General features: G+C 60.5%; 2 non-coding genes across 2 annotated transcripts; both read left to right on the top strand.

The window, feature by feature from the left end:
• Positions 1–7936: 7936 nt before the first annotated feature.
• On the top strand, positions 7937–8055 carry LOC131867889 (5S ribosomal RNA). The gene has a single exon (XR_009366410.1). It is a non-coding gene; the product is annotated as a 5S ribosomal RNA (ribosomal RNA).
• A 7817-nt stretch (positions 8056–15872) lies between these two features.
• On the top strand, positions 15873–15991 carry LOC131867881 (5S ribosomal RNA). Its single transcript, XR_009366403.1, has one exon. It is a non-coding gene; the product is annotated as a 5S ribosomal RNA (ribosomal RNA).
• Positions 15992–19617: the final 3626 nt, after the last annotated feature.

Raw genomic sequence — 19617 nt, 5'->3', positions numbered from 1 at the left:
CAGGGCCGCCTCGGAATGGTCCAAGCATCGGACGCGCTTGGGGCGACTACCAGTGACAACCCCTTATCCCGCGACGCGTCCGATACACAGATAGTTCCGAGGCGGCCGAGGAGCCTCACCGCATAGCAATCGGGGTGCGAGGCGAGGGATGCGGCGAGAAGGACCCAACGGCTAGACGGAAGAGGCTTCAGGGCCGCCTCGGAATGGTCCAAGCATCGGACGCGCTTGGGGCGACTACCAATGACAACCCCTTATCCCGCGACGCGTCCGATACACAGATAGTTCCGAGGCGGCCGAGGAGCCTCACCGCATAGCAATCGGGGTGCGAGGCGAGGGATGCGGCGAGAAGGACCCAACGGCTAGACGGAAGAGGCTTCAGGGCCGCCTCGGAATGGTCCAAGCATCGGACGCGCTTGGGGCGACTACCAGTGACAACCCCTTATCCCGCGACGCGTCCGATACACAGATAGTTCCGAGGCGGCCGAGGAGCCTCACCGCATAGCAATCGGGGTGCGAGGCGAGGGATGCGGCGAGAAGGACCCAACGGCTAGACGGAAGAGGCTTCAGGGCCGCCTCGGAATGGTCCAAGCATCGGACGCGCTTGGGGCGACTACCGTTGCCAACCCCTTATCCCGCGATGCGTCTGATACACAGATAGTTCCGAGGCGGCCGAGGAGCCTCACCGCATAGCAATCGGGTTGCGAGGCAGATTATTGGGAAGGGAACCCCCTGGGATGCGGCTCAAGCAGTGCCCAAAGGGACTGGAATGCGGAATCACATCGAGAGACCCAAATGCTATACGAGGGCTCAAATCGAATTATCGATTTGGCCACGACATGGACGCATCGGAACGACTACCTTTGCCGAACCACTCGCAATTGCATCCATACCGAAACCAATAGACATTTCCGTTAGAGCCCTCGCATAGCATTCGGGAATCTCGCATGCCCCTCTAAATCGACCAATGCTGGCGCTCAATGAAAATCCGAGCGCTACCACCGTTCGAGCGCCAGCATTGGTCGAGTTAGAGGGGCACGGGGGAGAATGCTCCAGTCAACACCTCCCCTATATAAGTTATTTGTCCGATTCTCGCACAACCGTAGTCTGCCTCGTCGAATCAAACAACGGTCCCAGATTCCGACTTCCGTTCCGTAGAGACCCAAAAGCTAGATGGAGGCTCGCAAGAAAGAGAGTCGGCGCATAGCAATCGGGTTTCTCGAACGTTTAGGGACCGAGCTCACTTGCGGATAGGGCAAAATCCGCCAAGCAACCCAAAAGCTAGACGGGGGCTCGAATCGAATCGCCTAGGCGGCCACAACAACGACGTGTTGGATCGACTACCAGTGCCAAACCATTCAGCAAGACTAGTCTGTGTCGAGGCCGGATAGAGATTCTCAGAGAGCGCCCGCATAGCATTTAGGAGACCTGCCGCGTCCCTCACACTCGACAAATGGTGGTGCACGTTTATAAATCCGAGCGATCCCAACCCTTTCAAGCACCAACATCGGTCGAGATAGAGGGGCACGGAGGGGGCTGCGTGAGACAACACAGTCCCCTATATAAGTTATTTGTCCGATTCTCACACATCCGAAGAATGGTCATCAAATCGGACAACAGCCCAAACTTCCGACTTCCGTCCCAGAAAGCCCAAGAGCTATCTAAAACGTTCATGGCCGGAACTCGATCGCGGCTATACCAGTCCGCCAAGCAACCCAAAAGCTAGACTGGAGCTCTAGTCGAATCACCTCTGTGGCCATTGCAAGGACGTGTTGGAGCGACTACCATTGCCGAACCATTCCGCAGGTCGAGTCCATACCAAGGCCGCATAGAGATTCACGATGAGCTCCTGCATAGCAATCAGGAGACTTGCCGTGTCCATCACAATCGATAAATCCTGGTGCAAGATTTTTGCATCCGAGCGCTCCAACCAGTCGAGCACCAGCATCAATCGACATAAACGGGCACGGGGGGAGGATGCTCGAGAACACTACCTCCCCTATATAAGTTATTTGTCCGATTCTCAAGCAGCCGAAGTCTGGTCATCGAATCGGGTCAAAGACCACAACTTCCGACTTTACCCACAATGCAAGTCATCGAATCGAACATCGGCCCCCGAGTCGGACTCCATGCGTATGTCAGGTCATCGGACCCAAATTCCGCCTTCCTGCGCATGGCGGGCCATCAATATCAACTCGGTCATCGGACCCAAACTCCGCCTTTTTGCGTATGGCACGCCTTCAAATCGGTCATCGGACCCAAATTCCGCCTTCCTGTGCATGGCGGGCCATCAACATCAACTCGGTCATCGGACCCAAATTCCGCCTTTCTGCGCATGGCACGCCATCAACTCGGTCATCGGACCCAAATTCCGCCTTCCTGCGCATGGCAGGTCATCGGACACAAATTCAGACCTCGCCAATATGCCTACGTATCGAATCGGTCATCGGACCCAACTTCCGACTTCATCCATACTGTAGGGTCTTTGAGGTTGGCGCGGTGCGCTCAACCCAGGGAGTCGACCCATCGAAGCATACACCTCCCCTATATAAGCTATTTGTCCGATTCCCACACCTGTGTAGTTTGCACCTCTGACCAGGACATCGACCCCAACTTCCGAACTCGACTGCAACGACGGCACCAGCGCCTTGGTGCGCACCTTGCGACGCACAGTCCCAACATTCGCCTTCCTGCACATGGCAGGTCATCGGACCCAAATTCCGACCTCGCGAGTATGCCTACATATCGAATCGGTCATCGGACCCAACTTCCGACTTCATCCATACCGTAGGGTCTTTGAGGTTGGCGCGGTGCGCTCAACCCGGGGAGTCGACCCAACGAAGCATACACCTCCCCTATATAAGCTATTTGTCCGATTCCCACACCTGTGTAGTTTGCACCTCCGATCAAGACATCGACCCCAACTTCCGAACTCGCCTCCAACGACCGAACCAGCGCCTTGGTGCGCACCTTGCAACGCACAGTGCCAACATTCGCCTTCCTGCACGTGGCAGGTCATCGGACCCAAATTCCGACCTCGCGAGTATGCCTACATATCGAATCGGTCATCGGACCCAACTTCCGACTTCATCCATACCGTAGGGTCTTTGAGGTTGGCGCGGTGCGCTCAACCCGGGGAGTCGACCCAACGAAGCATACACCTCCCCTATATAAGCTATTTGTCCGATTCCCACACCTGTGTAGCTTGCACCTCCGATCAGGACATCGACCCCAACTTCCGAACTCGACTAAAAAGACCGCACCAGCGCCTTGGTGTGCACCTTGCAACGCACAGTGTCAACATTCGCCTTCCTGCACATGGCAGGTCATCGGACCCAAATTCCGACCTCATGAGCATACCTACTAATCGAATCGGTCATCGGACCCAACTTCCGACTTCATCCATACCGTAGGGTCTTTGAGGTTGGCGCGGTGCGCTCAACCTGGGGAGTCGACCCATCGAAGCATACACCTCCCCTATATAAGCTATTTGTCCGATTCCGACACCTGTGTAGTTTGCACCTCCGCTCAGGACATCGACCCCAACTTCCGAACTCGCCTGCAACGACCGAACCAGCGCCTTGGTGCGCACCAAAAGTGCGCACTTTTGGAGGGCACTTTTCTGCGCTCCAAAGGTGCGCACTTTTGGAGGGCACTTTTTGGAGGGCACTTTTCTGCGCTCCAAAGGTGCGCACTTTTGGAGGGCACTTTTTGGAGGGCACTTTTCTGCGCTCCAAAGGTGCGCACTTTTGGAGGGCACTTTTTGGAGGGCACTTTTCTGCGCTCCAAAGGTGCGCACTTTTGGAGGGCACTTTTTGGAGGGCACTTTTCTGCGCTCCAAAGGTGCGCACTTTTGGAGGGCACTTTTTGGAGGGCACTTTTCTGCGCTCCAAAGGTGCGCACTTTTGGAGGGCACTTTTTGGAGGGCACTTTTCTGCGCTCCAAAGGTGCGCACTTTTGGAGGGCACTTTTTGGAGGGCACTTTTCTGCGCTCCAAAGGTGCGCACTTTTGGAGGGCACTTTTTGGAGGGCACTTTTCTGCGCTCCAAAGGTGCGCACTTTTGGAGGGCACTTTTTGGAGGGCACTTTTCTGCGCTCCAAAGGTGCGCACTTTTGGAGGGCACTTTTTGGAGGGCACTTTTCTGCGCTCCAAAGGTGCGCACTTTTGGAGGGCACTTTTGTGCACTCCAAAGGTGCGCACTTTTGGAGGGCACTTTTCCTGTGCTCCAAAGGTGCACACCTAGGTGAGCACCTTCGACCACACCTTGTAGCACACCAAACTCTGACTTTCGACTTCATCCGCAATGCAGGGTCTTTGAGGTTGGCGCAATGCGCACAACCAGGGGAGTCGACCCATCAAACCCAACACCTCCCCTATATAAGCTATTTGTCTGATTCTCATACATGCGTAGCCTGCAGGAGCAATTAGGACATCGACCCCAACTTTCGGCTTCTAAACGAAAACAAGGTCTTTGAGGTTGGTGTAATGCGAACAACTAGGGGAGTCAACCCATCAAACCCAACACCTCCCCTATATAAGCTATTTGTCTGATTCTCATACATGTGTAGTCTACAGGAGCAATTAGGACATCGACCCCAACTTTTGACTTCTTAACGAAAACAAGGTCTTTGAGGTTGACGTAATGCGCACAACCAGGGGAGTCGACCCATCAAACCCAACACCTCCCCTATATAAGCTATTTGTCCGATTCTCATACATGTGTAGCCTGCAGGAGCCATTAGGACATTGACCCCAACTTTTGACTTCTTAACGAAAACAAGGTCTTTGAGGTTGGCGTAATGCGCACAACCAAGGGAGTTGACCCATCAAACCCAACACCTCCCCTATATAAGCTATTTGTCTGATTCTCATACATGTGTAGCCTGCAACAACGATTAGGACATCCACCCCAACTTCTGAATTCGTCTGCGTTGACCGCACCAAAGGTGCACGCCTTGGTGCTCACCAAAATCCGACTTCCGACTTCTTCTGCTATGCGGGGTCTTTGAGGTTGGCGCAGTGCGCACAACCAGGGGAGTCAACCCACCGAATGCAACACCTCCCCTATATAAGCTATTTGTCTGATTCTCATACATGCGTAGACTGCAGCAATGATTAGGACATCCACCCCAACTTTTGACTTCTTAAACAAGACAGGGTCTTTGAAGTTGGTGCAGTGCACACAACCAGGGGAGTCGACCCATCAAACGCAACACCTCCCCTATATAAAGCTATTTGTCCGATTCTCATACGTGTAGTCTGCAGCAGCGATTAGGACATCGACCCCAACTTCCGAATTCGTTTGCATTGACCGCACCAAAGGTGCACGCCTTGGTGTGCACCCTGGAGTGCACTTTGGTGCTCACCTCGGTGCACACTTTGGTGTGCACCTCGGTGTGCACCAAAGGTGCGCACCTTGGAGCGCACCAAAGGTGTACACTTTGGAGCGCACCACATAGGGTCTTTGAGAGGTTGGCGCAGTGCGCACACCAAGGTGGGTGTTGAGGTGCGTGCCGAGGTGGGTGGGTGCTAGGGTGCGCTCCATGGTGGGTGCCAGGGTGGGTGCGTGCTAGGGTGGATTCCAAAGAGGGTCATAGGGTGGGTGCCAAGGTGGGTTGGTGATATAGTGGGTTCAAAGGTGGGTACTAGGGTGGGTTCCAAGGTGGGTCACAAGTTGGGTGCCAGGATGCGTGGGTGTTAGGTTGGGTGCCAAGGTGGGCTCCTGCGTGGGTGGGTGCTAGGGTGGGTTTCAAGGTGGACGCGAGGGCGGGTGCCAAGGTGGGTAACAAGTTGGGTGTTAGGATGGGTGAGTGCTAGAGTGGGTGCCAAGGTGGGTGGGTGCTAAGGTGGATGCCAAGGTGGTTCACAGGGTGGGTGGGTTCTAGGGTGAGTTCCAAGGTGGGTCACAGGTTCAGTGCTAGGGTGGGTGTCAAGGCGGGTGTCGAGGTGCCTGGGTGCTAGGGTGTGGATGCCAATGTGGGTCATAGGGTGGGTACTAGGGTGGGCTGCAATGTGGGTGCCAAGGTGGGTAACATGCTCGGTGGGTTCTAAATTGGGTGCCAGGGTGGGTGTGCACCCACCTTGCCCGAGGTGGGTGCCAAGGTGCCAGTGTGGGTGGGTGCTAAGGTGGATGCCAAGGTGGGTGAGAAGGTGGGTGATAGGTTGAGTGGTAGGATGGGTGGGTGCCAAGATGGGTCACAGGGTGGGTGCAAGGGTGGGTAGGTGCTAGGGTTGGTGTCAGGGTGGGTGGGTGCTAGGTTGGGTTCCAAGGTGGGTGCGAGGGTGAGTGTCAAGGTGGGTCACAGGTTAGGTGCTAGGATGGGTGAGTGCTAGGGTGCAAAGGTGCCAGGGTGGGTGCTAGGATGGGTCGATGCTAGGGTGAGTGGCAAGGTGGGTCCACAAGTGTCAAGGTGGGTGCCGAGGTGGGTGCCAAGTCGGCGACTGCTATGGTGGATGCCAAGGTGGGTCACGGGGTGGGTGCCAAGTTGCTAGGTTGGGTTCCAAGGTGGGTGCCAACGTGGGTGCTAGGGTGCGTGGGTTAAAGGGTGTGTCACAACGTGGGTGCCAGGATGGGTGCGCACCCACACTGGCCAAGACGGGTGCGGGTGCAAGGTTGGGTTCCAAGCCCGGTCACAGGCTGGGTGCTAGGATGGGTGGGTGCCAAGGTGGGCACCAGGGTGGGTGCACCCACCCTGGCCAAGGTGGGTCACGGGGTGGGTCCTAGGGTGGGTAACGGGGTGGGTACTAAGGTGCGTGCCAAGGTGGGTCATAGGGTGGGTGCCAAGGTGGGCACCAGGGTGGGTGTGCACCAACCCTAGCCAGGGTAGGTCACGGGGTGGTTGTCGGGGTGGGCGTCAAGGAGCCAAGGTGGGTGGCAAGTAGCCAAGTTGCGTGCCAAGGTGGGTGTCGGGGTGGGTGCCAAGGATCCAAGGTGGGTGCCAAGGAACCAAGGTGGGTGTCTGGGTGGGTGCCGAGGTGGGAGCCAGGGTGGGTCCCAAGGTGAGTGCAAAGGTGGGTGCCAGGGTCAAGGTGAGTGCCAATGTGGGTTCCAAGGTGCCAGGGTCAGGGTGAGTGCCAATGTGGGTTCAAAGGTGCTAAGTTGGGTGCGAGGTTGGGTGCGAGGGTGGGTGGGTGCCAAGGTGTGCTAGGTGGAAGCCCGGGTGGGTCGGCATCCCATGGGTGTCGAGTTGGGTGCCTGATGGGTGCTTCTTGTCAAGTTTTAGTCGTCGGGACTCATTTCGAGCCTTAGAGGTCGTTTCTTGTCCGGTTGCCCTGTCTTCGACCTGGGAACCCAATTTTGGTCCTCGGGTCCCATTTTTTTTTGTCTCGCATCCCACTTTTGGCCTGTGGCCTTTTCGGGGTCGATTCTCGTTTTGGGCATCAGAGCATGTTTCTTCTCCTAAAACCCAATATTTGTTTATTAAGTCTCGGAACACATTTTTGTTCTCGTGGACCCATCATGGGTCTTGGAACGCATTTGTGGTCCTTGGGTCCCATTTTGCATCCCGAAACTTGTGTTTTGGTGCTTGATCCCTATTTTGGGTGCCCACCTTGCACCAAGTGCGCACCCGGGGCAAACCGAGCGCCTTGGTGCACCGGGGCAAGATCGAGCGTGCACCCGAGGCGCCCCGAACATGCACCAAGGTGCACTCGGCCCACATGTGAGCGCAGGTCGTTGCGCCCGAGGTGGTGTGTGGGCACCGCGTTGCAGACGGGACACTGCACGCACACGACGCCCCCTCCAGGTGCACGCACGTAGGCCGGGCCGGGTGCACACCCGACGCCCTAGCAAGGTGCGCGCACCCGGGCAGGGCTCACACTTGGCGAACGGGGCGCACTTCGCGAGGGAGGGTGTGCACCTCGACGGGGGTGGGTGGCCGGGGTGGATTCGCACGTGGGTCGCGGTTTGCTAAGTACACACTGCGACAAGCTCATAACGGGTGCGATCATACCAGCATTAGTGCACCGGATCCCATCAGAACTCCGCAGTTAAGCGCGCTTGGGCCGGAGTAGTACTGGGATGGGTGACCTCCCGGGAAGTCCCGGTGTTGCACCCTTTTTTAGTTTTTCGCCGGGCGTCGCAATGCTATTTGAATAAACCTTTTGCCCGTTTGCGTTCTCGTCGGGGCCGGGCCGGGCCGGGGTGCGCTGCCCGCACTACCGCGCGCGCGGGGGCGACACCGAGCGCGCACCCGAGGCGCCCCGAGCACACAGGCCACGGTGCAACCCGGGCGTTGTGCGCGCACCCCGGTGCGCCCGAGGTGCTGCGCGCGCACCCAGGTGAAATCGGTGTGCACCTCGGCCAGTGCGCGCTCGGTCGAGTCGCGCACGTTGGCCAAGGTGCACGGTGATGTTTCTTACTCTAAGGTTCCGCACCAGACGCCCGGGACAGGTGAGCGAAGCTGGGCGGGGCCGGGTGCGCGGCCGGGGCAGGTGCACGCAGCTGGAGAGAGCTTTGGAGCACACTTCGGAGCGCACCAATGATGCGCTCCATTCAAAAGTTTCCTGAAAAGGCAAAAAAAGTTGAGATTATAGAATTTCCCACTTGAGAGATTGTAAAAAAAAAAAATTTAAAATGAAGGAAACGCGGGTGCCAAGGTGTGCGCAGCCCAGCCAAGGTGTGCGCACCAAGGCGCCCACCCTGGCGAAGGTGCACGCAAGGTGCGCACCCGAGGCAAACCGGACAATTAACCCAACTTTCGACTTCGCGCGCACCTTGGAGCGCACTTCGGAGCGCTCCTTGGTGCGCACCAATCTTGGGCACCTCGGAGTGCACCATGGCGCCCACCAAGGTGCGCACCCGGGGCAAACCGAGCTCCGACTTCGTGCGCACCTTGGAGCGCACGAAAGGTGCGCACCATGGCGCCCACCAAGGTGCGCAGCCCAGCCAAGGCGTGCGCATCAAGGTGCGCACCCTGGCGAAGGTGCGCACCCGGGGCAAACCGAGCTCCGACTTCGTGCGCACCTTGGAGCGCACAAAAGGTGCGCAACCCAGCCAAGGTGTGCGCACCCCGGTCAAACCGAGCTCCGAATCGTGCGCACCAGAGGTGCACGCCATCGTGCGCACCTTGGAGCACACTTCGGAGCCCTCCTTGGTGCGCGCCGATGTTGCGCACCTCGGAGCGCACCCGGGGAAAACAATGCAATTAACCCGACTTTCGACTTCGTGGGCACCTCGGAGCGCTCTCGGGTTCGCACCTCGGAGCACACCGAGGTGCGCACCTTTGATGCGCTGCCTTCACCAATTTCCAGAAAAGGCAAGAAAACATTGAGAAGGTGTGCGCACCGAGGTGCCCACCCTGGCGAAGGTGCACGCGAGGTGCGCACCCGGGGCAAACCGGGCTCCGACTTCGTGCACGCCGCACCTTGGAGCACACTTCGGAGCGCTCCTTGGTGCGCACCAGGGCGCGCAACCCAGCCGAGGTGCCCACCCCGGCGAAGGTGCACGCGAGGTGCGCACCCGGGGCAAACCGGGCTCCGACTTCGTGCACGCCATGGTGCCCACCGCGGCGAAGGTGCACGCGAGGTGCGCACCCGGGGCAAACCGGGCTCCGACTTCGTGCACGCCGCACCTTGGAGCACACTTCGGAGCGCTCCTTGGTGCGCACCATGGTGCCCACCAGGGCGCGCAACCCCGCCGAAGGTGCACGCGAGGTGCGCACCCGGGGCAAACCGGGCTCCGACTTCGTGCACGCCGCACCTTGGAGCACACTTCGGAGCGCTCCTTGGTGCGCACCATGGTGCCCACCAGGGCGCGCAACCCCGCCGAAGGTGCACGCGAGGTGCGCACCCGGGGCAAACCGGGCTCCGACTTCGTGCACGCCATGGTGCGCACCGCGGCGAAGGTGCGCACCTGGGGCAAACCGGGCTCCGACTTCGTGCACGCCGCACCTTGGAGCACACTTCGGAGCGCTCCTTGGTGCGCACCAGGGCGCGCAACCCAGCCGAGGTGCCCACCCCGGCGAAGGTGCACGCGAGGTGCGTACCCGGGGCAAACCGGGCTCCGACTTCGTGCACGCCGCACCTTGGAGCACACTTCGGAGCGCTCCTTGGTGCGCACCATGGTGCCCACCAGGCCGCGCAACCCAGCCAAGGTGTGCGCACCAAGGTGCACGCGAGGTGCGCACCCGGGGCAAACCGGGGTCCGACTTCGTGCACGCCGCACCTTGGAGCACACATCGGGGCGCTCCCGGGTTCGCACCGGCGTTGCGCACCGTGGTGGGCACCTCGGAGCACACCAAGGTGGGCAGCGAGGTGCGCACCTTTGATGCGATGCCTTCACTAATTTCCATAAAAGGCAAAAAAAAAACGAGATTTTAAAATTTCCGTTTTGAAAGATAGTGAGAAAAAGGGAATGCTGGTGCCATCTTGAGCCCGCCCTGGTGCGCAGCCCAGCCAAGGTGTGCGCACCAAGGTGCCCACCCTGGCGAAGGTGCGCGCCCGGGCAATTAATCCAACTTCCAACTTCGCGCGCGCCAGGGTGGGAGCGCACCCAACAACCGGGCCTGGGAAGAGCCAATGCGAGAAACCCCACCAAACGCTCTGACAAAAAAAGAGGGGGCGCTCCAGTAACCCCGCTTCGGAGCGCACCCTGGGCAAACCCAGCCAAGGTGCCCACCCCGGCCAAGGTGCAGGCGAGGTGCGCACCCGGGGCAAACCGGGCTCCGACAACGTGCACGCCGCACCTTGGAGCACACTTCGTAGCGCTCCCGGGTGCGCACCTCAGAGCACACCAAGGTGGGCAGCGAGGTGCGCACCTTTGATGCGCTGCCTTCACTAATTTCCAGAAAAGGCAAAAAAAAAAGGAGATTTTAAAATTTCCGTTTTGAAAGATAGTGAAAAAAACGGAACGCGCGTGCCATCTTGAGCCCGCCCTGGTGCGCAGCCCAGGTAAGGTGCCCACCCTGGCAAAGGTGCGCACCCGGGCAATTAACCCTACTTCCGACTTCGTGCGCGCCAGGGTGGCAACCGGGCCTCGGAAGAGCCAATGCGAGAAACCCCACCAAACGCTCCGACAAAAAAAGAGGCGGCGCTCCAATAACCCCGCTTCGGAGCGCAGCCGGGGCAAACCCAGCCAAGGTGCCCACCCCGACGAAGGTGCACGCGAGGTGCGCACCCGGGGCAAACCGGGCTCCGACAACGTGCACGCAGCACCTTGGAGCACACTTCGAAGCACTCCCGGGTGCCCACCGGCGTTGCGCACCGTGGTGGGCAGCGAGGTGCGCACCTTTGATGCGCTGCCTTCACTAATTTCCAGAAAAAGGCAAAAAAAAATGAGATTTTAAAATTTCCGTTTTGAAAGATAGTGAAAAAAAAGGAACGCGGGTGCCATCTTGAGCCCGCCCTGGTGCGCAGCCCAGGCAAGGCATGCGCACCAAGGTGCCCACCCGAGGTGCACACCCGGGGCAAACCGGGCTCCGACTTCGTGCAGGCCGCACCTTGGAGCACACTTCGGAGCGCTCCTTGGTGCGCACCATGGTGCCCACCAGGGCGCGCAACCCAGCCAAGGTCTGCACACCAAGGTGCCCACCCCGGCGAAGGTGCACGCGAGGTGCGCACCCGGGGCAAACCGGGCTCCGACTTCGTGCACGCCATGGTGCCCACCGCGGCGAAGGTGCACGCGAGGTGCGCACCCGGGGCAAACCGGGCTCCGACTTCGTGCACGCCGCACCTTGGAGCACACTTCGGAGCGCTCCTTGGTGCGCACCATGGTGCCCACCAGGGCGCGCAACCCAGCCAAGGTGTGCGCACCAAGGTGCACGCGAGGTGCGCACCCGGGGCAAACCGGGGTCCGACTTCGTGCACGCCGCACCTTGGAGCACACATCGGAGCGCTCCCAGGTTCGCACCAGCGTTGCGCACCTTTGATGCGCTGCCTTCACTAATTTCAAGAAAAGGCAAAAAAAAACGAGATTTTAAAATTTCCGTTCTGAAAGATAGTGAAAAAAACGGAACGCGGGTGCCATCTTGAGCCCTTCCTGGTGCGCAGCCCAGGCAAGTTGTGCGCACCAAGGTGCCCACCCTGGCGGAGGTGCGCGCCCGGGGCAATCCGGGCTCCGACTTCGTGCACTGCATGGTGCCCACCAAGGCGCGCAACCCAGCCAAGGTGCCCACCGCAGCGAAGGTGCACGCGAGGTGCGCACCCGAGGTGCACACCCGGGGCAAACCGGGCTCCGACTTCGTGCACGCCGCACCTTGGAGCACACTTCAGAGCGCTCCTTGGTGCGCACCAGGGCGCGCAACCCAGCCGAGGTGCCCACCCCGGCGAAGGTGCACGCGAGGTGCGCACCCGGGGCAAACCGGGCTCCGACTTCGTGCACGCCATGGTGCCCACCGCGGCGAAGGTGCGCACCCGGGGCAAACCGGGCTCCGACTTCGTGCACGCCGCACCTTGGAGCACACTTCGGAGCGCTCCTTGGTGCGCACCATGGTGCCCACCAGGCCGCGCAACCCAGCCAAGGTGTGCGCACCAAGGTGCACGCGAGGTGCGCACCCGGGGCAAACCGGGGTCCGACTTCGTGCACGCCGCACCTTGGAGCACACATCGGGGCGCTCCCGGGTTCGCACCGGCGTTGCGCACCGTGGTGGGCACCTCGGAGCACACCAAGGTGGGCAGCGAGGTGCGCACCTTTGATGCGATGCCTTCACTAATTTCCATAAAAGGCAAAAAAAAAACGAGATTTTAAAATTTCCGTTTTGAAAGATAGTGAGAAAAAGGGAATGCTGGTGCCATCTTGAGCCCGCCCTGGTGCGCAGCCCAGCCAAGGTTTGCGCACCAAGGTGCCCACCCTGGCGAAGGTGCGCGCCCGGGCAATTAACCCAACTTCCAACTTCGCGCGCGCCAGGGTGGGAGCGCACCCAACAACCGGGCCTGGGAAGAGCCAATGCGAGAAACCCCACCAAACTCTCTGACAAAAAAAGAGGGGGCGCTCCAGTAACCCCGCTTCGGAGCGCACCCTGGGCAAACCCAGCCAAGGTGCCCACCCCGGCCAAGGTGCAGGCGAGGTGCGCACCCGGGGCAAACCGGGCTCCGACAACGTGCACGCCGCACCTTGGAGCACACTTCGTAGCGCTCCCGGGTGCGCACCTCAGAGCACACCAAGGTGGGCAGCGAGGTGCGCACCTTTGATGCGCTGCCTTCACTAATTTCCAGAAAAGGCAAAAAAAAAAGGAGATTTTAAAATTTCCGTTTTGAAAGATAGTGAAAAAAACGGAACGCGCGTGCCATCTTGAGCCCGCCCTGGTGCGCAGCCCAGGTAAGGTGCCACCCTGGCAAAGGTGCGCACCCGGGCAATTAACCCTACTTCCGACTTCGTGCGCGCCAGGGTGGCAACCGGGCCTCGGAAGAGCCAATGCGAGAAACCCCACCAAACGCTCCGACAAAAAAAGAGGCGGCGCTCCAATAACCCCGCTTCGGAGCGCAGCCGGGGCAAACCAAGCCAAGGTGCCCACCCCGACGAAGGTGCACGCGAGGTGCGCACCCGGGGCAAACCGGGCTCCGACAACGTGCACGCAGCACCTTGGAGCACACTTCGAAGCACTCCCGGGTGCCCACCGGCGTTGCGCACCGTGGTGGGCAGCGAGGTGCGCACCTTTGATGCGCTGCCTTCACTAATTTCCAGAAAAAGGCAAAAAAAAATGAGATTTTAAAATTTCCGTTTTGAAAGATAGTGAAAAAAAAGGAACGCGGGTGCCATCTTGAGCCCGCCCTGGTGCGCAGCCCAGGCAAGGCATGCGCACCAAGGTGCCCACCCGAGGTGCACACCCGGGGCAAACCGGGCTCCGACTTCGTGCAGGCCGCACCTTGGAGCACACTTCGGAGCGCTCCTTGGTGCGCACCATGGTGCCCACCAGGGCGCACCCGAGGCAAACCGGGCTCCGACTTCGTGCACGCCGCACCTTGGAGCACACATCGGAGCGCTCCCAGGTTCGCACCAGCGTTGCGCACCTTTGATGCGCTGCCTTCACTAATTTCCAGAAAAGGCAAAAAAAAACGATATTTTAAAATTTCCGTTCTGAAAGATAGTGAAAAAAACGGAACGCGGGTGCCATCTTGAGCCCTTCCTGATGCGCAGCCCAGGCAAGTTGTGCGCACCAAGGTGCCCACCCTGGCGGAGGTGCGCGCCCGGGGCAAACCGGGCTCCGACTTCGTGCACTGCATGGTGCCCACCAAGGCGCGCAACCCAGCCAAGGTGCCCACCGCAGCGAAGGTGCACGCGAGGTGCGCACCCGAGGTGCACACCCGGGGCAAACCGGGCTCCGACTTCGTGCACGCCGCACCTTGGAGCACACTTCAGAGCGCTCCTTGGTACGCACCAGGGCGCGCAACCCAGCCAAGGTGCTCACCCCGGCGAAGGTGCACGCGAGGTGCGCACCCGGGGCAAACCGGGCTCGGACTTCGTGCACGCCGCACCTTGGAGCACACATCGGAGCGCTCCCGGGTTCGCACCAGCATTGCGCACCTTTGATGCGCTGCCTTCACTAATTTCCAGAAAAGGCAAAAAAAAGAAAAAAATGAGATTTTAAAATTTCCGTTTTGAAAGATAGTGAAAAAAACGGAACGCGGGTGCCATCTTGAGCCCGCCCTGGTGTGCAGCCCAGGCAAGTTGTGCGCACCAAGGCACCCACCCTGGCCAAGGTGGGTCACGGGGTGGGTCCTAGGGTGGGTAACGGGGTGGGTACTAAGGTGCGTGCCAAGGTGGGTCATAGGGTGGGTGCCAAGGTGGGCACCAGGGTGGGTGTGCACCAACCCTAGCCAGGGTAGGTCACGGGGTGGTTGTCGGGGTGGGCGTCAAGGAGCCAAGGTGGGTGGCAAGTAGCCAAGTTGCGTGCCAAGGTGGGTGTCGGGGTGGGTGCCAAGGATCCAAGGTGGGTGCCAAGGAACCAAGGTGGGTGTCTGGGTGGGTGCCGAGGTGGGAGCCAGGGTGGGTCCCAAGGTGAGTGCAAAGGTGGGTGCCAGGGTCAAGGTGAGTGCCAATGTGGGTTCCAAGGTGCCAGGGTCAGGGTGAGTGCCAATGTGGGTTCAAAGGTGCTAAGTTGGGTGCGAGGTTGGGTGCGAGGGTGGGTGGGTGCCAAGGTGTGCTAGGTGGAAGCCCGGGTGGGTCGGCATCCCATGGGTGTCGAGTTGGGTGCCTGATGGGTGCTTCTTGTCAAGTTTTAGTCGTCGGGACTCATTTCGAGCCTTAGAGGTCGTTTCTTGTCCGGTTGCCCTGTCTTCGACCTGGGAACCCAATTTTGGTCCTCGGGTCCCATTTTTTTTTGTCTCGCATCCCACTTTTGGCCTGTGGCCTTTTCGGGGTCGATTCTCGTTTTGGGCATCAGAGCATGTTTCTTCTCCTAAAACCCAATATTTGTTTATTAAGTCTCGGAACACATTTTTGTTCTCGTGGACCCATCATGGGTCTTGGAACGCATTTGTGGTCCTTGGGTCCCATTTTGCATCCCGAAACTTGTGTTTTGGTGCTTGATCCCTATTTTGGGTGCCCACCTTGCACCAAGTGCGCACCCGGGGCAAACCGAGCGCCTTGGTGCACCGGGGCAAGATCGAGCGTGCACCCGAGGCGCCCCGAACATGCACCAAGGTGCACTCGGCCCACATGTGAGCGCAGGTCGTTGCGCCCGAGGTGGTGTGTGGGCACCGCGTTGCAGACGGGACACTGCACGCACACGACGCCCCCTACAGGTGCACGCACGTAGGCCGGGCCGGGTGCACACCCGACGCCCTAGCAAGGTGCGCGCACCCGGGCAGGGCTCACACTTGGCGAACGGGGCGCACTTCGCGAGGGAGGGTGTGCACCTCGACGGGGGTGGGTGGCCGGGGTGGATTCGCACGTGGGTCGCGGTTTGCTAAGTACACACTGCGACAAGCTCATAACGGGTGCGATCATACCAGCGTTAGTGCACCGGATCCCATCAGAACTCCGCAGTTAAGCGCGCTTGGGCCGGAGTAGTACTGGGATGGGTGACCTCCCGGGAAGTCCCGGTGTTGCACCCTTTTTTAGTTTTTCGCCGGGCATCGCAATGCTATTTGAATAAACCTTTTGCCCGTTTGCGTTCTCGTCGGGGCCGGGCCGGGCCGGGGTGCGCTGCCCGCACTACCGCGCGCGCGGGGGCGACACCGAGCGCGCACCCGAGGCGCCCCGAGCACACAGGCCACGGTGCAACCCGGGCGTTGTGCGCGCACCCCGGTGCGCCCGAGGTGCTGCGCGCGCACCCAGGTGAAATCGGTGTGCACCTCGGCCAGTGCGCGCTCGGTCGAGTCGCGCACGTTGGCCAAGGTGCACGGTGATGTTTCTTACTCTAAGGTTCCGCACCAGACGCCCGGGACAGGTGAGCGAAGCTGGGCGGGGCCGGGTGCGCGGCCGGGGCAGGTGCACGCAGCTGGAGAGAGCTTTGGAGCACACTTCGGAGCGCACCAATGATGCGCTCCATTCAAAAGTTTCCTGAAAAGGCAAAAAAAGTTGAGATTATAGAATTTCCCACTTGAGAGATTGTAAAAAAAAAAAATTTAAAATGAAGGAAACGCGGGTGCCAAGGTGTGCGCAGCCCAGCCAAGGTGTGCGCACCAAGGCGCCCACCCTGGCGAAGGTGCACGCAAGGTGCGCACCCGAGGCAAACCGGACAATTAACCCAACTTTCGACTTCGCGCGCACCTTGGAGCGCACTTCGGAGCGCTCCTTGGTGCGCACCAATCTTGGGCACCTCGGAGTGCACCATGGCGCCCACCAAGGTGCGCACCCGGGGCAAACCGAGCTCCGACTTCGTGCGCACCTTGGAGCGCACGAAAGGTGCGCACCATGGCGCCCACCAAGGTGCGCAACCCAGCCAAGGCGTGCGCATCAAGGTGCGCACCCTGGCGAAGGTGCGCACCCGGGGCAAACCGAGCTCCGACTTCGTGCGCACCTTGGAGCGCACAAAAGGTGCGCAACCCAGCCAAGGTGTGCGCACCCCGGTCAAACCGAGCTCCGAATCGTGCGCACCAGAGGTGCACGCCATCGTGCGCACCTTGGAGCACACTTCGGAGCCCTCCTTGGTGCGCGCCGATGTTGCGCACCTCGGAGCGCACCCGGGGAAAACAATGCAATTAACCCGACTTTCGACTTCGTGGGCACCTCGGAGCGCTCTCGGGTTCGCACCTCGGAGCACACCGAGGTGCGCACCTTTGATGCGCTGCCTTCACCAATTTCCAGAAAAGGCAAGAAAACATTGAGAAGGTGTGCGCACCGAGGTGCCCACCCTGGCGAAGGTGCACGCGAGGTGCGCACCCGGGGCAAACCGGGCTCCGACTTCGTGCACGCCGCACCTTGGAGCACACTTCGGAGCGCTCCTTGGTGCGCACCAGGGCGCGCAACCCAGCCGAGGTGCCCACCCCGGCGAAGGTGCACGCGAGGTGCGCACCCGGGGCAAACCGGGCTCCGACTTCGTGCACGCCATGGTGCCCACCGCGGCGAAGGTGCACGCGAGGTGCGCACCCGGGGCAAACCGGGCTCCGACTTCGTGCACGCCGCACCTTGGAGCACACTTCGGAGCGCTCCTTGGTGCGCACCATGGTGCCCACCAGGGCGCGCAACCCCGCCGAAGGTGCACGCGAGGTGCGCACCCGGGGCAAACCGGGCTCCGACTTCGTGCACGCCGCACCTTGGAGCACACTTCGGAGCGCTCCTTGGTGCGCACCATGGTGCCCACCAGGGCGCGCAACCCCGCCGAAGGTGCACGCGAGGTGCGCACCCGGGGCAAACCGGGCTCCGACTTCGTGCACGCCGCACCTTGGAGCACACTTCGGAGCGCTCCTTGGTGCGCACCAGGGCGCGCAACCCAGCCGAGGTGCCCACCCCGGCGAAGGTGCGTACCCGGGGCAAACCGGGCTCCGACTTCGTGCACGCCGCACCTTGGAGCACACTTCGGAGCGCTCCTTGGTGCGCACCATGGTGCCCACCAGGCCGCGCAACCCAGCCAAGGTGTGCGCACCAAGGTGCACGCGAGGTGCGCACCCGGGGCAAACCGGGGTCCGACTTCGTGCACGCCGCACCTTGGAGCACACATCGGGGCGCTCCCGGGTTCGCACCGGCGTTGCGCACCGTGGTGGGCACCTCGGAGCACACCAAGGTGGGCAGCGAGGTGCGCACCTTTGATGCGATGCCTTCACTAATTTCCATAAAAGGCAAAAAAAAAACGAGATTTTAAAATTTCCGTTTTGAAAGATAGTGAGAAAAAGGGAATGCTGGTGCCATCTTGAGCCCGCCCTGGTGCGCAGCCCAGCCAAGGTGTGCGCACCAAGGTGCCCACCCTGGCGAAGGTGCGCGCCCGGGCAATTAACCCAACTTCCAACTTCGCGCGCGCCAGGGTGGGAGCGCACCCAACAACCGGGCCTGGGAAGAGCCAATGCGAGAAACCCCACCAAACGCTCTGACAAAAAAAGAGGGGGCGCTCCAGTAACCCCGCTTCGGAGCGCACCCTGGGCAAACCCAGCCAAGGTGCCCACCCCGGCCAAGGTGCAGGCGAGGTGCGCACCCGGGGCAAACCGGGCTCCGACAACGTGCACGCCGCACCTTGGAGCACACTTCGTAGCGCTCCCGGGTGCGCACCTCAGAGCACACCAAGGTGGGCAGCGAGGTGCGCACCTTTGATGCGCTGCCTTCACTAATTTCCAGAAAAGGCAAAAAAAAAAGGAGATTTTAAAATTTCCGTTTTGAAAGATAGTGAAAAAAACGGAACGCGCGTGCCATCTTGAGCCCGCCCTGGTGCGCAGCCCAGGTAAGGTGCCCACCCTGGCAAAGGTGCGCACCCGGGCAATTAACCCTACTTCCGACTTCGTGCGCGCCAGGGTGGCAACCGGGCCTCGGAAGAGCCAATGCGAGAAACCCCACCAAACGCTCCGACAAAAAAAGAGGCGGCGCTCCAATAACCCCGCTTCGGAGCGCAGCCGGGGCAAACCCAGCCAAGGTGCCCACCCCGACGAAGGTGCACGCGAGGTGCGCACCCGGGGCAAACCGGGCTCCGACAACGTGCACGCAGCACCTTGGAGCACACTTCGAAGCACTCCCGGGTGCCCACCGGCGTTGCGCACCGTGGTGGGCAGCGAGGTGCGCACCTTTGATGCGCTGCCTTCACTAATTTCCAGAAAAAGGCAAAAAAAAATGAGATTTTAAAATTTCCGTTTTGAAAGATAGTGAAAAAAAAGGAACGCGGGTGCCATCTTGAGCCCGCCCTGGTGCGCAGCCCAGGCAAGGCATGCGCACCAAGGTGCCCACCCGAGGTGCACACCCGGGGCAAACCGGGCTCCGACTTCGTGCAGGCCGCACCTTGGAGCACACTTCGGAGCGCTCCTTGGTGCGCACCATGGTGCCCACCAGGGCGCGCAACCCAGCCAAGGTCTGCACACCAAGGTGCCCACCCCGGCGAAGGTGCACGCGAGGTGCGCACCCGGGGCAAACCGGGCTCCGACTTCGTGCACGCCATGGTGCCCACCGCGGCGAAGGTGCACGCGAGGTGCGCACCCGGGGCAAACCGGGCTCCGACTTCGTGCACGCCGCACCTTGGAGCACACTTCGGAGCGCTCCTTGGTGCGCACCATGGTGCCCACCAGGGCGCGCAACCCAGCCAAGGTGTGCGCACCAAGGT

Source organism: Cryptomeria japonica, unplaced genomic scaffold, assembly GCF_030272615.1.
Source record: "Cryptomeria japonica unplaced genomic scaffold, Sugi_1.0 HiC_scaffold_189, whole genome shotgun sequence".
In the NCBI taxonomy this organism is placed as follows: Eukaryota; Viridiplantae; Streptophyta; class Pinopsida; order Cupressales; family Cupressaceae; genus Cryptomeria; species Cryptomeria japonica.
This window is presented reverse-complemented; position numbering and strand designations above follow the sequence as displayed.